At 42.3% G+C, this 18,123-nt stretch overlaps 1 long non-coding RNA gene across 1 annotated transcript in view; it reads right to left on the bottom strand.

Moving 5' to 3' along the window:
* The window catches only part of LOC139579371 (uncharacterized), a 331,703-nt gene that overhangs the window by 229,346 nt on the left and 84,234 nt on the right, over positions 1-18,123 (bottom strand). The gene's annotated exons all lie outside the window — the stretch shown is intronic.

The following is an 18,123-nucleotide window of genomic DNA, read 5'->3' as shown; positions in this document are numbered from 1 at the left end:
TTGTGGTGCTTGGCTTTGGTGTGGCCTGTGTTCTGTTTCCTCCCATCCCCTTTAATGCCTTTGTAGGGTCATTACTGTTCTTGCTGGTAGGGAAGTTGGTCTGTTGCCTTTCTGTGCTCTGGGTTGTGAAGCGTCCTGGGCCAGGGGATGGGGAGAGGAAGAAGGAGGGGGCAAAGGGCTTAAAGATGCTTTCAAGATCATTCTGATTGTAATATTTGTGTTGTGGAGAAATGATTAGGCAGGAGACGGGAGTAGTTAGTTTTCCTTTAGTCAAAACCTCTCGTGCTCTACAGTTCCCGGGCACACTCGTGCGCATGTGCATTTCCTATTAGGTGTAGTAACGTAACACTGTCGTAATACATCACTGCTTAGTAACAGCATAGTAACTAATATAAACAGATGTAGATCCCAGATACTACACTCCTCCCCCCATAGTTTTTAACTCCCAGAGAACAAGGTAAATATGTTATGGAACTACTAATGCAATATCTGAACAATGCATTCTTAACATTTTTCAACTACTGGGTTGAAGCAGACTTTTCAGAGCCCAGCACAAATCCAGGGGATTATTCTGCCCCGAAGATGGAGTTTGTGTCCTAATAACTAACCCAGGTAATGTCCGTTTTCTTTCCTTTTATCTAGGACATATTAAAGTGTTTGTTTGTTTTACTGTCTGTTACCTTAAACAGCTCAACTCACAGGTCAAGCTTTTGAGGTGCCCTTCGCTGTCGAATAGGATATCTCCGCTCCTCCTGGGCTTCCGGTAGTGGGCCAGGTTCGGGTGGAAGGTCAGGCTCTGTCTCTCCCGTACGTCCACAGTCAGGAGAATAGTCCTGGGGGTCGTTATTGTTCTTGTTCTCTCGGCGTGTCTCTGCTGGGGCGTTGGACCGTAGCAGATGATCCACATGAACGTTGACCTGGCGATGACCAATTTGGACTTGGTAAGTCAAAGGTCCTTTGCGTTGCAAGATCACACCTGAGTTCCACAGGCTCTTGGGGTGTCTGAAATCACGTACCATCACCCTCTCTCCCTCTTTGAATTCTCTGACAGTCTTTGAGTGTCTGTCATGAGTTTTCTTCTGCTGTAGCTGGTGCTTTGCCACAGTGCTTGACAAGTCTGGTTTCAACAATGTCAGGCGGGTACGTGGTTGGCGTCTCAGAAACAATTCAGCTGGTGTACATTCCGTTACTGTGTGTGGTGTGTGTTGCGGTAAGTAAACAGGAACCAGGGAAGCCTTTGTTGGGTGGGCACAGACTGAACCTCGAGTCTAGTCCAGGCCTTCTTAAAGGTTTGCACGGCTCTCTCCGCTGCTCCGTTTGATGCCGGATGGTAAGGTGGTGACAGGATGTGCCTTACTCCATTGTTCTTGAGAAACATTTCAAAATCGTTTGACGTGAAAGGAGGGCCATTGTCCGATACGAGCTCCTTGACTAGTCCAAAGGATGCGAACAGGTGTCTGAGAAGATTGATGGTCTTCTCAGCTGTGGTCAGTTGAGTAGGGAACACTTCCATCCACTTGGAATGGACATCGACGACAACAAGGAAATGTTGCTTGTCAATCTCGGCGTAATCCACATGGATGCGTTCCCAAGGTGTAGCAGCCCAGGACCATGGATGAAGAGGTGCAGCAGCAGGCTTGTTGCGAACAGCTTCACAAGGTGAGCAGTGGCCTACATGCTGTTGAATGTCCTGATCCAGTCCAGGCCACCACAGATAACTGCGAGCGAGTGCTTTCATTCGAGTGATCCCTGGATGTCCCTCATGCAGGTCAGATAGCAGTTTCCTCTGGAATTTGTGAGGTACCACCACCCTTGATCCCCACAGAACACATCCTTGATCAGTGGACAACTGGTCTTTTTTGTCGATGAATGGACGAAGGTTATCGTCATTTACGAAGTTTGGCCAACCTCCTAATGTTAAGTCCAAGACTTTGGAAAGCACTGGATCTTTCCTTGTTTCTTCTGCTATGTCTGAAGCAGATATGGGCAGTTCGTCAATGAGAGAGATCTGGAAGACTGCTCTATCATCTTCACTGTCGGAGTCACTATTGCATGGTAGTCTTGATAGTGCATCTGCATTTGCGTGATCACTGGATCGTCTGTACTCAATCTCGTAGTCGTAGGCTAACAATATCAGAGCCCAACGTTGCATTCGAAGTGCAGCAAGGGTTGGTATAGCTGATTTTGGTCCAAGGATGGCCAACAGAGGCTTGTGATCTGTCAGCAGTTGGAACTTCCTTCCGTACAGGTATTTGTGAAACTTCTTCACTCCGAATATTATGCTCAGGGCTTCCTTCTCAATTTGAGCATAATTTTTCGCACTTGGTGACAGAGTCCGTGATGCAAATGCAATAGGGTGTTCTTCACCTGACGATAGAACATGTGAGATGACGGCTCCTACTCCGTATGGAGATGCATCACACGCGAGTCTCAGCTTCATCTCTGTGTTGTAGTGGGCAAGCCACTTGCTCTTTAGCAGACGCTGTTTGCAAGTCTTGAATGCTTCTTCGCATTGCGGGGACCAATTCCACTTTGTATCGGCCTGCAGCAGTTGGTGAAGCGGATGGAACAATGTGGACAAGTTTGCCACAAACTTTCCGTAATAGTTCAGGAGCCCCAAAAATGACCTCAGCTCTGAGATATTTGTGGGTGCTGGTGCGTTTACAATTGCTTCCACCTTGCTGTTGGTTGGGTGCAGGCCTTGTGCATCAATCTTGTATCCGAGATACTCCACTGAGTCCTGGAGAAACTCACACTTGCTGCGTTTCATTCTCACTCCGTATTTCTCCAGTCTTGACATCACTTTGTCCAGCACTACAAGGTGCTCTCCAATGGTTGGTGCTGACACGAGGATGTCGTCCATGAAGCACACAACGTTGTCTATACCGTCCAAGATCTGATCCATTGTGTGTTGGAATATCGCTGGAGCTGTCGAGATTCCGTAGGCCAAGCGATTGAATCTGAATAGCCCCTTGTGTGTATTGATGGTCAGATACTGTTCTGACTCCGGATCCAGCTTCAGTTGCTGATAAGCGAATGCCAGGTCCAGCTTACTGAAAACCTTCCCACCAGCTAGAGTGGCAAACAGATCTTCAGCGTTTGGTAGTGGATATTCCTCTGGTAGTATGCAGCGATTTACTGTGACCTTGTAGTCACCGCACATTCTGACGGTCTTGTCTTTCTTTGGGACTACAACAATCGGAGCGGCCCAGTCGCTCCTCGCTACTTTCGTGATTATGTTATTCTTCTGTATGCGGTCCAGTTCCTTCTCTACCGCTTCCTTAAGAGCATAGGGAACTGGACGTGGTTTGTGAAAGATAGGCTTGGTTCCTTCTTGCACTCTGACTTTTGCTGTGAAGTCTTGTATTTCGCCGTAGCCATCTTTGAAAAGTTCTTTGTGCTTCTCCAGCATGTTAGTGAGTGTAGCCTGACTCACTGGTTTGTCCTTTCTCAGACTGAAGATTTCTCCCCAGTTCAACTTGATCTTTTGTAGCCAGTTTCTGCCTAGCAAGGCTGATTTTTCTCCTTTAACAATAACAAGCGGTAGCGTCCACTCCTTCCCCTCATACCGGACTGGTACCTGGATCTGCCCTAACACAGGAATAGTGTCACCAGTGTATGAAGAAAGGCGGATGGACGCTGGCTGAAGAGGGCACTCTTTCAGTTTTTCTTTGTAGAGTCTCTCTGGAACCAGAGATACAGACGCTTCGGTGTCCAGCTGCATTTTTACCGGTTTTCCCGCTAACTCCATGTTGAGATAGATTCCATCTTTTTGTTGTTGAGCTGTGTACACTGTGAACAGTTCCAATACTGTTTCAGTTGTACCTTCCTCTTCTTGTGCTGCGTCTGACACTTTGTGCGCTCTTGCTGTGCGTTTTGAGGCTTTACACACTTTCTGTAAATGTCCAACCTTTCCACAATTGTGGCACTTTACATTTTGGAATCGACATTCACTGTGCTGATGATTATCTCCCCCACATCTGTAGCAACTTGGCTTAGACCTTTGAGATGTGGGCTGCTTTGTTCTTCTGTAACCTTGAGGACGGGACTGAGAAAAGTGTGACTTTTGTGAGCCTTTTTCACCACGTGCATCACTGACCTTATGAACACCTTTCTGACGTTCTGCATATCCCGATAGCTCAATAGTATCCCTGTGGGCAAGCTCGAGTCCAAGTGCGATATCACAGGCTTTCCGAAAGGTCAGGTCCTTCTCTGACAGAAGCCTTCTGTGATATGCTTCACCTGTGAGACCACATACAAACTTGTCTCTAAGAGCATCATCAAGAAATTGTGCAAACTCACATGTACTTGCCAGCCTTTTCAAAGCAAGGATGTAGTCTGCCACGGTTTCCCCTTGACTCTGGTGACGTTGGTAAAATCTGAAACGTTCTGCAATGAGAATTGGCTTAGGCTTGAAATGCCTTGAAAGAGTATCAGTCAGTTCTGCATAGTTCAACTCCACTGCTTTTATTGGTTCAATGAGACCTTTCAGCAATCCATACTCAGTTGGACCCAAAACACTGAGAAATACGTCTGCTTTCTTTTCATCTTTGATTTCATTTGCAGCCAGCCAACGCTCAAAACGCTCCAAATAGGAATCAAAATCCTCTTTTGTAGCCTCAAACTCTGGTACTCGACCAATGGTTGCCATTTTCACAGTTAATTGTTCAGTTTCCTTATTCCTTGTATTCCTTAATTTTCATCTAATTCTTCACTTCAGAAGTTTCTGCAATTACTCCGTTCACTGCACTCATTTGTAATAATGTACACACCGTGTTACGTTCCTCCTTCCTTTTTTTTTTTTTCCTTCTTGACAATATTTCTCCACCGAGATCGCCTAATTTCAATGGGTTCAATGACAGTTTTTTTTATTTTATTTAACCACCAGAGGGCAGTGTCGCTATTCTGGACTCCAATAGTCTTGCTACTTGGCAGCTCCTGAACACTGTATCTGCTAGCAGTGCTTAGCCGTTTTTTACTGGCGAAAGAAAATAAAAAATAACTGACGAATTACATAATTATTTTGAGTTTCATTACTCACGCAACATTCTTCCCTTCAAGCAATGTCCGTTAAAGAAGTTGAATCACCTCGTCGCCACTGTAATTTTTGTGTTGTGGAGAAATGATTAGGCAGGAGACGGGAGTAGTTAGTTTTCCTTTAGTCAAAACCTCTCGTGCTCTACAGTTCCCGGGCACACTCGTGCGCATGTGCATTTCCTATTAGGTGTAGTAACGTAACACTGTCGTAATACATCACTGCTTAGTAACAGCATAGTAACTAATATAAACAGATGTAGATCCCAGATACTACACTGATCATTCTGGTGTGCATGGCGGTGAGCTACTTCCGAATGATCACTGTGTTTTCCCTGTATAGTCATTTAACATTCAATATGTTTGTCCATTTCCCTGTCTTGGATTGTGCTCTTAGGGTTTGTGCAGCCCCTCATTTACCTCCATCAAAGGTCTCTGGAAAAAAAAGTTTTTGTTACATTATAGTTTTTTAGTTTTTTTTATCATATCATTGATTGTTAAATAGACAGTAGAGTCAAACACATAATTTCCTGTCTTTTATAAAATGTGTCCACACTATGAGGTTAAACTAACAATCTGAAATATAGAAATGTATGAAAATGGCATTTTAGTGGAAGTTCACCTGGAACTTCAGCCTGTTCAGGTGAAATTGAGTTTTTGGCCAACACCATGACATCAAAATCTGATCTAATCATTCTGAACATTGACCAGTTATCTTGTATCATCCTACTTTGAAGGGTTAGCGGTTAGGCTCTAGAGCAGGGGTATTCAATTCAACAGCAGAGGTACTGCAGGGAGTCCTCAAAAAAATATATAAAAAGTGGGTTTTCTTTTCAATGTTTTTATGAATATTGCTTAGCAACAACAGACTGACACACCCACAATAAAAAATAGGTTCATATTTTCTTTCTAAAATGTCAACTTTATTTATCATTTCCTGTCATAGGTTTTAACCTCTAACGAGCCTCTACCCCGGGTCCGGGAGCACCCCCCATCCCCCCACACACTGATTAGCATAGCTAGCATAGCTTCACAAGTAGATAGTAGCATCTAAATATCATTAAATCACAAGTCCAAGACACCAGATGAAAGATACAGATCTTGTGAATAAAGCCACCATTTCAGATTTTTAAAATGTTTTACAGGGAAGACAAAATATGTAAATCTATTAGCTAAACACGTTAGCAAAATACACCACTATTCTAACTCCATCAGTTTCTTACTCCTTCAGGTGCTATCACCAATTCGGCTCAACTAAGATATTGATAGCCACTAACCAAGAAAAAACCTCTTCAGATGACAGTCTGATAACATATTCATGGTATAGCATAGTTTTTGTTAGAAAAAAGTGCATATTTCAGGTAGAAATCACAGTTTACAATTGCACCGACCATCACAAGACGACTAGAATTACTATAGAGAGCAACGTGTATGACCAATTTACTCTTAATAAAACATTTCATAAGAATAGACAAAGCATAGCAATGGAAAGACCCAGATCTTGTGATTCCAGACAATATTTCAGATTTTCTAAGCGTTTTACAGCGAAAACACAATAAATCGATAAGTTAGCATACCACATGTGAAAACGTTACCAGAGCATCGATTCCAGCCAAAGAGCGCTATAACGTAATCACCGCCAAAATATATTAATTTTTTCACTAACCTTCTCAGAATTCTTCCGATGACACTCCTGTAACATCATTTTACAACATACATATACAGTTTGTTCGAAAAGGTGCATATTTAGCCATACAAAACCGTGGTTACACAATAAAAATACTAGGAAATCAAGCCTCAATATGTCTGACGTCATCTATCAGAGTGATCTAGTTTAATTGAAAGCTAATCATATACTTGACTAAAAAATACAGGGTTGACAGGAATCGAAAGACAAATTAGTTCTTAATGCAACCGCTGACTTACATTTTTAAAATTATCCTTACTTTTCAATACAGGGTTCGCCAAGTGACGCGATAACAAACAAAATGGCGAAATATGCGTTTAAAATATTTCGACAGAACAACGATTTATCATATTAAATATTGCTTACTTTGAGCTGTTCTTCCATCAGATTCTTGGGCAATGTATCCTTTCTATGTTGTAATCTTCTTTTGGTCGATAGATGTCCTCTGTCCTTGGAAATATCCACTAACGATCGAACGGGACCACAAAACGTGTCCAAAGTTTCAGAGTGCACAACAAAGAAATTCCTCAAAATCGCACTAAACGGATATAAATTGCTATAAAACGGTTCAAATTAACTACATTATGATGTTTTTAACAACTATAACGACTGAAAACATGACCGGAGAAATATTGCTGGTTAGACAACGATTTGGAATGAGGCAAGTCCGATGTCCTTCACGCTTCAGGCGCGCGACGAGAAAGGGAGGTCCCTATACATTTTGTGGTTTTATAATGGCTGTGATTGTGCAATCGATTCCATTCAAAACGTGATGACGTACAGACACCCAGAGGAAGACGTAGGCAGTGTCGGTTTCTTCATAGCATTCACTGTCGCCTTAAAAACAGACTCCAGATCAGGGGTAAAAAATTCTGAAATCTGACCCCTGTCATGAAAAGTGCTGTAGATATTGTTCTGTACCACTCAGAGACAAAATTCCAACTTCTATAGAAACTAGAAAGTGTTTTCTATCCAATAATAACAATAATATGCATATTGTACGATCAAGAATTTAGCACGAGGCAGTTTAATTTGGAGACCCAAATATGCTAATGCGGAACAGCACCCCCTATAGTTGCAAGAAGTTTTAAATAAGCACCCGCAAATAGGCTACCAGTGTGGCAAGTGCTGTTGGCTGCTGGTAAGTTTTCTTGACTTGAACATACATTTTTGCCAACAACACAACTTTTTTTTAACCAGCTAAACAGCTGCTCTTAGCGTAAATGTGTTTGGAGTTACCTTCCTAGTTAATAGGCTACGTTAGAGTTGACACTCACTCTTCCAACTATAATGTGTTTGGAGTTACCTTCCTAGCTAATAGGCTACGTTAGAGTTGACACTCACTCTTCCAACTATAATGTGGGAGGTCCAAAAAATGAAAAACTATCTACCAAATTAATTCATTTTAAAATGTTCATTACTTCTCCTTGCCGTTATAATTCACCTGATAAGACGTGTTGTTTTTTTTTCACTAAGGATTGATGGGGGTTCCTGGGTCACCGGTTTGCCTGGGATGGCAAGAAAAGGTTTAAGACCTCTGGTCTACAGTCTAGACGATCCTATCTGCCAATCAGGGTTGTGTATTTAAATATAGTGTATATATATTTTAAATTATCAACACACCCACACGATCAGACTGAGAATTTCAATTGCAAGAGGAGGCTCATGGAAATAAATGACAAAAAACACATTTTGAGTTATTTTCATGAAACAAACACAGTGATTTATTAGACATGCAGTGATGATTAAAACATAACATAAAAAAGACTGCTTGGGTGCTTTAAAATTGGCTTGATTGTTTTCCTTGTGATGTTTAACTGTGATTTTCTTGTTATTTATTTAGTCTTACCTTTTTTGCTTTTAAAGTATATCAAAGCACTGTAAGGAATGTTGATATGTGCAACTCTGAAAGTGTGTCGACATCACTATTTGCTTTGGTTTTTTCTACTATGCAATGTTTTGAACTATACCAGTATTTAAACTTAGTGAAGTGACGGTACAGTGGTGTCATATAAAGGCCTTAGCGCTGTTGTCCAATGTTCATGTTTTATTGCATGACATTTATGATATTTTCACAGCTAAGGTATTTTGAGACAAACTGTCATGTCAAAACCTCTGAATCCCGGGCTTCCCGAGTGGTGCAGTGGTCTAAGGTACTTTGAGACAAAGTGTCATGTCAAAACCTCTGAATCCCGGGCTTCCCGAGTGTTGCAGTGGTCTAAGGCACTTTGAGACAAAGTGTCATGTCAAAACATCTGAGACCCGGTCTTCCCGAGTGGTGCAGTGGTCTAAGGCACTTTGAGACAAAGTGTCATGTCAAAACATCTGAGTCCCGGGCCTCCCGAGTGGTGCAGTGGTCTAAGGCACTGCATCGCAGTGTTTGAGGTGTTACTACAGTTCGATCCAGGGAGGCGCAGCTATTATCAAGCAAACAAATGCAGAACTACTGGAGTTGAACAACAAGATAGATTGAGCCAGACAAAGGCAAGTCACTCCTTTTAGGTTTGTCAATAGCATTTCTTCAAATATGAGAGTATCTTTGGACCTCCTTTGATTAAATGTATTTGTTGGTAAATATTGTTGGACTAAGCTCATGAGGCATTTATAAGTTAATTTCTTCATGAATTAACGGGTAAACAACATTCATTTATAAGTTAATTTCTTAATAACCCAATAAGGGTCCTTCAGACACCACCACATTAGTTTTCTTTACAACTTCAGATTGCCCAATAAGGGTCATTCAGACACCACCACATTAGTTTTATTTACTACTTCAGATTGCCCAATAAGGGTCCTTCAGACACCACCACATTAGTTTTCTTTACTACTTCAGATTGCCCAATAAGGGTCCTTCAGACACCACCACATTAGTTTTCTTTACTACTCCAGATTGCCCAATAAGGGTCATTCAGACACCACCACATTAGTTTTCTTTACTACTCCAGATTGCCCAATAAGGGTCCTTCAGACACCACCACATTAGTTTTCTTTAGTACTTCAGGTTGCCCAATAAGGGTCAATCAGACACCACCACATTAGTTTTCTTTACTACTTCAGATTGCCCAATAAGGGTCATTCAGACACCACCACATTAGTTTTCTTTACTACTTCAGATTGCCCAATAAGGGTCCTTCAGACACCACCACATTAGTTTCCGTTACTACTCCAGATTGCCCAATAAGGGTCCTTCAGACACCACCACATTAGTTTTCTTTACTACTTCAGATTGCCCAATAAGGGTCCTTCAGACACCACCACATTAGTTTTCTTTACTACTTCAGATTGCCCAATAAGGGTCCTTCAGACACCACCACATTAGTTTTCTTTACTACTTCAGATTGCCCAATAAGGGTCCTTCAGACACCACCACATTAGTTTTCTTTACTACTTCAGATTGCCCAATAAGGGTCCTTCAGACACCACCACATTAGTTTTCTTTACTACTTCAGATTGCCCAATAAGGGTCCTTCAGACACCACCACATTAGTTTTCTTTACTACTTCAGATTGCCCAATAAGAGTCCTTCAGACACCACCACATTAGTTTTCTTTACTACTCCAGATTGCCCAATAAGAGTCCTTCAGACACCACCACATTAGTTTTCTTTACTACTTCAGATTGCCCAATAAGGGTCCTTCAGACACCACCACATTAGTTTTCTTTACTACTCCAGATTGCCCAATAAGAGTCCTTCAGACACCACCACATTAGTTTTCTTTACTACTTCAGATTGCCCAATAAGGGTCCTTCAGACACCACCACATTAGTTTCCGTTACTACTTCAGATTTGTGTTTGGGGGCAGGCGAGGTTAACACACTTACTGTATCAATTTAAATCACATTTCAGAAACTATGCAGCACAGAAGGCTGCTGGCACCTTAATTAAGGAGGACGTGCTCGTGGTAATGGCTGGAGCGGAATAGGAGGAATGGTATCAAATACATCAAATGCATGGTTTGATGCCATACCATTCGCTCAGTTCCAGACTATATTATGAGCCGTCCTCCCCTCAGCAGCCTCCACTGCTATGCTCCAACATTGATTTCAAGCCTCAGACTAGAAACTCCTGGCCACCATTTTTATTTAATCTCCACAGATACTCCCAGGACAGCCCAGGCTACAACCAAAGAGGAAAACCACTGAGAATGAACACAGTGCAATTTGTAAAAAATCCTATAGCAACACAACTAGATTGGAATTTCCCTGAAACGTATTATATTTATATTGTTAACCATGATGCCAACTTCGTGGTTGGCTTCCCTGTTAATGGTTGGGTAGTGTGATTGATATTGGGGGGGTCGTGGTCTGGGTTGGCTGCAGAGATCTTCATCCTCAACCCGACCATGACTGGCTGTCACGCCCTGACCTTAGAGGCGTTTTATTTCTCTATTTGGTTAGGTCAGGGTGTGATGTGGGGTGGGCATTCTATGTTCTATTCTATGTTTTGTATTTCTTTGTTTTGGCCGGGTATGGTTCTCAATCAGGGACAGCTGTCTATCGTTGTCTCTGATTGGGAACCATACTTAGGCAGCCCTTTTTCCCACCTGTCTTTGTGGGTAGTTAACTTTGTTTGTGGCACTAATGCCCTGTAAGCTTCACGGTTGTTTTCTCGTTTGTTGTTTTGCTGTCGTCATTTTTATAATAAAGGAAAATGTACGCTCACAACGCTGCACATGGTCTATTTGGTCTTCCTCCTTCGACAGCCGTGACAATGGCTATGACTGAGATCCTTTACTATCTGAATATCCTTATAATTGTGAAGTTTAACATCCCTGAGGTGCCACTTGGAGAGTTGCTGGTGTCCTTTTTGGTATTCCTCTGGATTGCCGGTCCAGTGTTCCAGTACTATATCTCTGTGGAGATCTAGCTGGCGGTGGTCCAACCTCTGGTCTTCAGATCCAGGGTGTGGTGTTGTGGTTTAGCCTGGCTTGCAGTTAGGGTTGCTTCCGTGGTTGGTGGGATCTCCCCTAAACTTCTGTAGTATTGTTGTTCGCTGCCTCTCAGTTCTCAGAGCTCTGAATTGGCCCGAGACGGGGGAAGGGGAGAGGGAGGGGACATATAACACAAAGCGAAAAGCATTCCGAATAATTTTGTCTCTCTAATTTTTACGACGTCTACGGCAGTAAACTACATCCCGTAACTATTTGTTTTCATCCTGAAAGATAATTAGCATTCTATGGACTACATCATTAGTCTGCCCCCCCCCCCCTCTCCATCTCCCTTCTAGTCACTAAAATCACAAATCCATATATCATCACAGAGGGATAAATAAACACCCACACACAGGTGTTCAGGCTGTTGAAGGATTTGCCTAATAGACGTGATTCCTCTCCGTCAGAAAGATGTAAAGTAAATGTGCCACACCTCACAGGAGAGACAGGTTCCCACAACACAGGTATGACACATTTTGGTCTTGTTGATATCATGATAGTAGGCTATATGTTGAAGTATGAATAGTTTATTTGTTGTACATGACTTGTGATCTAGTACACCCTGTTGAAGAGAAACTCCTCTTGCGTACGTAGACTGTTTGTGTACAATATATACTTAAGCTTACTGTATGATGCTACGTTTATAATGTACCATTTTGTGCTGATAGCGGTTATATACAATACATTTAATATTATTACATTACTATTGTTACAAACTGCTAAAGATTAACTATTCTCATGTGTGGATTGTGTCTATTATACAAAACGGTATGTCTTTGCAACATATACAGTTTGTTTGTAGTTGAAAAGTTGTAAGAATATTAATTGAAAGGAGATGTCAAACAAAGGCAATATTTGTATATTTTGTCATAATGTTGTACATTTCAGTTGAGAAAGATCACAGATCGAGGGATGCTGTTGGCTCTTAGCAACTTGAATCAGGAATACATGGGTCATTAGCCCAGTGAGAATGTTTCTGTAACGGCTGTCGTAGTCGTTCTCCTCCTCAGACGAGGAGGAGCATGGATCGGACCAAGATGCAGAGTGGTAAGTGTTCATTATTTAATGAAAAAACAACAAAACACTTCAAAATACAAAAACCAACAAACGTGACTAACCCGAAACAGTCCTGTGTGGCCCAAACACAGACACAGGAACAAACACCCACAAAACACAAGTGAAACCCAGGCTGCCTAAGTATGATTCTCAATCAGGGACAACGATTGACAGCTGTCTCTGATTGAGAATCATACCAGGCTGAACACAAAATCCCAACATAGAAAATCAACCATAGACAACCCACCCAACTCACGCCCTGACCAACTAAAATAAATACAAAACAAAGGAAAACAGGTCAGGAACGTGACAGTTTCTCAGTAAATCATTTTTAGTATGAGAAGACAGTGTTTACATGTGATTAATGTATATTACAAGTACGTGGCAGTTGTGAAGATATCTTGCCCAGCTGAAAATAATAATCATATCATTCACTTCAAAAGAGTAAACAGTAATTTTCCCTCTTCCCTCAAAACAGTTGCAAACATAATAATAAGAAAATGAACTCCACCGAGATCAGTTCTGACCTTCTCCAGCCAACCAACGGCACTCAAGAGTTCAGCCTGTTGAATTGTCTGGGCTCCCCCAGCTTTACAGCTAGCGTTGTTGTCATGATGATAGACTTCACCTTCGGTGTGCCAGCCAATGGCTGGTCTCTCTGGCTCATCTCTAGCGGCGGGTGGAGTCTCATCGAGTCCGAAATCTTCACTCTGACTCTGGTCTCCATGGAGATGGCCGGCACTCTCTTCTTCATGTTGTCGATACTCAACATTTTCACACTGCGTAACCTGTCCTTGGAATTGGCTTTAAATGTCATGTATGGTGTGGTCTTTGCAGCCAGGCCTCTGTTCCAGTGCTGTATCTGTGTGGAGTGCTACCTGGCGGTGGTCCACCCTGTGGTCTTCCTGAAGTACAAACCCCTGAGATACAGGGTGGGGTGTTGTGGTGTAGTCTGGCTCTTAGTTCTGGTGTTCGGTGTAATAAACTACAAAATAATATCTGTATATAATAACTTGGGCATATTCCTCCCCGTACTGTCAGTGGACTTGTTCTGCAGTCTCTCCATCCTCAGAGTTCTTAAGAAGCCCGGCCCGGGAGATGGAGGGAAGGAGAAAGAGGGGGGAAACCTGCAGAAGAAGAGAGCTTTCAGGATCGTCTCCATCATGCTGGTGATGCTGCTGGTCAACTATGTACCAACGATCATCATGGCACCAATGATGCATCTATTTTCAGAGAAGGAAAACCTGTGTGAAATAGCGCCACCCCTTGTCTCCTTCTCTATCATGGGCAGTTCTGTCCAGGCCCTCCTCTTCCTCCGCAGGGCTGGGAAGTTGCTATGTCTCTGTGCAGGCAGGGGTAGCGGGGAGAACAACTAGGATTGTATAAAGGTAGACTTCGCATATTTGGCCAAATTCCACAGAATGACCCAATCGAGAGGCTTATCTCCTCAGCACTTGTTGTCACGCAACTATCACATTGAGTGAAGCAAACGTGCATGCGTTTGAGTGGGTACACACAAGTGCTGCCTCTTACATCGTGCCAACTCTGTAATATCTGTGGTTCCCACTGCTGCTCATATCACTGAGTCTACTTAACGTAAACAGCAGGAAACAGATGTAACAGCATTTTTCTGGAGATAACTACAGGGGAATAACATGATTATATGTGAAGTTATGTAATTAATTATGATTGTAAAACATTATAATAATCACTTGATTATATGTAGTGATACTGATGTTTGATAAGATAGCTATACTTTATTAACTGGTTTTGTTATCATTGTTTTATAATTTTATGTTAAATGATTTGACAGTTTAAGTCTATACAATCTAAATGAATAATTTCCTCACTACATAATGTCTTCTTTATCATGTGTAGTCTCATTATTCATGGTTGAACTACTCATGTCATGCTGATGTTTGGTGGATGTTTGATAATGATTACATTAAATTGTGAGCTAGAGAAAGATCTAGAATCTGTCTCTTTTCTATTCCCTTTTTGGAGCCTTTCTTCCTCAAGTTTCTTGTATGTTATTGTAGTAGTAATGTCAAGCATAGTATAATATAATAATACTGTGTTAAATATCACTACCCTTTAGGCTACAGTATATGATTACTAACAATACTGAATGATGACACGTGTATTTCAGGGTTAATAAAGCATGAATTATTAACTAATACGCCTGAATCTATTGCATGAGGATACTGTATCTTTACAAACACACTCACACACAGGAGTTTTTTTCTAGCAGTGATTTGCTTATCTGGCATCAATCTTTACTCAGTCAGAGAGATGCAAAATCTACACCTCTCACTCAGAGGCGATGGGAAAAGTTAGTTGAGGTGTGGCTTGATTGAACAATATTAACCGTTAAACGTGCGGTTATTGGTTGAAATTGCGAGCCGTCTTTGTACTGCGGCGATTCGTTTTATGCGAAAATATTGCAATGATTTGACTGTTTTATGAGGAAATCAGTGACTGGCTAAATTTGAAAGCTCTCGCATAGTAATATTGTGGGTTACTGAGCAGCCAAATGGAAAAGGTTAGGTCTTCAGGTGTGTTTTGTTATACCTTCATACATATCATTCACAGCAGGTTGGTGGGGCCTTAACTGGGGAGAAGGGGCTCATAGTAATGGCTCCAGTGGAATAGGTGGAACGGTATCAAACACATCAAACACATGGTTTCCATTGGCTCCGTTCCAGCCATTATTATGATCCGTCTTCCCCTCAGCATCCTCCTGTGACATCGTTACTATATTTGTCTGTACACAACGATCCTGAATTGCTGATTGGTTAAAACCGTATACATGTATGCAACATGATGGTTTTATGAATGAATGTGTGAAGACAAAGATCAGCCTCAATACCTGTCTATATCAGTCAGAATGAGCCCCACAACTATTCCTGCTGTTATTCTTCTCTATTCAGAGTATTGTAGTAGTAGTACTAAGAATCACAGGTAGATGGCGCCTAACATCACACAACAAAACAGCAAGTTGTACCTCATCACTCAAAGTAAAAACAACTGAAAACTCCTCACTGTAGGCCTATATTGTCTAATTCCATTGGGTTTGGTACACGACAAGCCCTTTTCGCAGATGCAGTCGGGGAGTGATGGCAGCCCTTAAGTCACCGCACATTAGCATAATAATATCAGCCTGACAGGTTGGCAGAAGGGAAAAATATATTTGCATGGGATCGATTACACAGTGCTCTCTGCCGAGTAGGCCAAAATGCAGTGTGCTTTAGTCCTTTTGCCTAATGAGTAGTTCCTCCCTTTGCCTAATTGGTCAGTCCTCCCTTTGCCTAATGGGTCAGTCCTCACTTTGCCTAATGGGTCAGTCCTCCCTTTGCCTAATGGGTCAGTCCTCACTTTGCCTAAAGGGTCAGTCCTGCCTTTGCCTAATGGGTCAGTCCTGCCTTTGCCTAAAGGGCCAGTCCTCCCTTTGCCTAATGGGTCAGTCCTCCCTTTGCCTAATGGGTCAGTCCTCCCTATGTCTAATGGGTCAGTCCTCACTTTGCCTAATGGGTCAGTCCTGCCTTTGCCTAATGTGTCAGTCCTCCCTTTGCCTAATGGGTCAGTCCTCCCTTTGTCTAATGGGTCAGTCCTCCCTTTGCCTAATGGGTCAGTCCTCACTTTGCCTAATGAGTCAGTCCTCCCTTTGCCTAATGAGTCAGTCCTCTCTTTGCCTAATGAGTCAGTCCTCTCTTTGCCTAATGGGTCAGTCCTCACTTTGCCTAAAGGGTCAGTCCTCCTTTTGTCTAATGAGTCAGTGTTCCTTTTGCCTAATGAGTCAGTCCTCTCTTTGCCTAATGAGTCAGTCCTCTCTTTGCCTAATGAGTCAGTCCTCTCTTTGCCTAATGGGTCAGTCCTCTCTTTGTCTAATGAGTCAGTCCTCTCTTTTGCCTACTGAGTCAGTCCTCTCTTTGCCTAATGAGTCAGTCCTCTCTTTTGCCTAATGAGTCAGTCCTCTCTTTGCCTAATGGGTCAGTCCTCCTTTTGTCTAATGAGTCAGTGTTCCTTTTGCCTAATGAGTCAGTCCTCTCTTTGCCTAATGAGTCAGTCCTCTCTTTGTCTAAAGAGTCAGTCCTCTCTTTTGCCTAATGAGTCAGTCCTCTCTTTGCCTAATGAGTCAGTCCTCTCTTTTGCCTAATGAGTCAGTCCTCTCTTTGCCTAATGAGTCAGTCCTCTCTTTGTCTAATGAGTCAGTCCTCTCTTTTGCCTAATGAGTCAGTCCTCTCTTTGCCTAATGAGTCAGTCCTCTCTTTTGCCTAATGAGTCGGTCCTCTCTTTGCCTAATGAGTCAGTCCTCTCTTTGCCTAATGAGTCAGTCCTCTCTTTGTCTAATGAGTCAGCCCTCTCTTTGCCTAATGAGTCAGTCCTCTCTTTGCCTAATGAGTCAGTCCTCTCTTTTGCCTAATGAGTCAGTCCTCTCTTTGCCTAATGAGTCAGTCCTCTCTTTTGCCTAATGAGTCAGTCCTCTCTTTGCCTAATGGGTCAGTCCTCCTTTTGTCTAATGAGTCAGTGTTCCTTTTGCCTAATGAGTCAGTCCTCTCTTTGCCTAATGAGTCAGTCCTCTCTTTGTCTAATGAGTCAGTCCTCTCTTTTGCCTAATGAGTCAGTCCTCTCTTTGCCTAATGAGTCAGTCCTCTCTTTTGCCTAATGAGTCAGTCCTCTCTTTGCCTAATGAGTCAGTCCTCTCTTTGCCTAATGAGACAGTCCTCTCTTTGTCTAATGAGTCAGTCCTCTCTTTTGCCTAATGAGTCAGTCCTCTCTTTGCCTAATGAGTCAGTCCTCTCTTTTGCCTAATGAGTCGGTCCTCTCTTTGCCTAATGAGTCAGTCCTCTCTTTGCCTAATGAGTCAGTCCTCTCTTTGTCTAATGAGTCAGCCCTCTCTTTGCCTAATGAGTCAGTCCTCTCTTTTGCCTAATGAGTCGGTCCTCTCTTTGCCTAATGAGTCAGTCCTCCCGGGAAAGCCATGAACAAACACACACCATTCTCTAAATGACTTCACGTTTTGTTATTAAGTTCATGCAGTTTTATGCTCTCAAATGACTTCATATATTTGTCAGTAAGTTCATGTAGTTTTATCTTGTCAAAAAAATTGAAAGTTGCGTGATGTTTCCACTTACCTGTGGTCTTGTCGATCAACACAAACGTTTTTTAAGTGCATATTTGGGTTATTCAGGTCTAGTTAGATTCAGCACCTTCTAGCTATTGTCATAATGTCATAGCAGCTTAAAAACAGGTGACAGCGTAAGAGAACACACCCATGGGACATGCTGTAGGCCTACTTGCTGTGTCAACCAGGTTTCTTACGTAGACAACGTGTATGAATAAAACCACAAATGTTGCCGTATTCCACATTAAAACAAATCTAGCCTACTTTCAAATAACACACTTGAAATTGTC

This window comes from Salvelinus alpinus, chromosome 6 (assembly GCF_045679555.1).
Source record: "Salvelinus alpinus chromosome 6, SLU_Salpinus.1, whole genome shotgun sequence".
Classification (NCBI taxonomy): domain Eukaryota; kingdom Metazoa; phylum Chordata; class Actinopteri; order Salmoniformes; family Salmonidae; genus Salvelinus; species Salvelinus alpinus.
The sequence above is the reverse complement of the archived record's forward strand: the minus strand, read 5'-3'. Positions and strand labels throughout refer to the sequence as shown.